The sequence below is a fragment of the Galeopterus variegatus genome, unplaced genomic scaffold (assembly GCF_000696425.1).
Source record: "Galeopterus variegatus unplaced genomic scaffold, G_variegatus-3.0.2 Scaffold10677, whole genome shotgun sequence".
Classification (NCBI taxonomy): domain Eukaryota; kingdom Metazoa; phylum Chordata; class Mammalia; order Dermoptera; family Cynocephalidae; genus Galeopterus; species Galeopterus variegatus.
Genome location: NW_007736788.1, coordinates 55634 through 56179, shown reverse-complemented (window position 1 = coordinate 56179; position 546 = coordinate 55634).

The following is a 546-nucleotide window of genomic DNA, read 5'->3' as shown; positions in this document are numbered from 1 at the left end:
AGAAAAAAAAAAAAAAAAAAAAAAAAAACTAGACTTTTCCTCAAGGAATTATTTTCATTTCCTTAACTTCTTATGAAGGGGTAGAGATAGGATGAGGAGAGTATATATACGGCACTGGATACAGGCACTGCTGGCTGATTCCCACTTGGACTTCTTCCAGCAGCATCAAAAAGGCACGGTTGAAACAGCCATCCTAGAAATTAACAGGGTAAGACTTTAAGATCTGTTGATCAATCTCAATCACCCTCTTGGGAAACTTTTTACTAATTTGCTAAGCTTGTCCGTGTTTCTTTTCTTCTCCAGAGCTATTTTTTCTAAACTTCCAGTCTCCTCTAAACTAAAGAGTAAACAAAAGATTTTATTTTAAACCTATGGTCGAACACACAGGGATATATATGCATATAGTTAATGTTAGTTTATATATTAGTTTATTATGAGCATTTTACTTCTTCAAAATGAAATTTCTTTCAACCTAAATCCAAGACCAAATTTTTATGGCTATTTTCTTAGGGCAGCACCTAGTATAGTGCTTTGTATATTGTACAA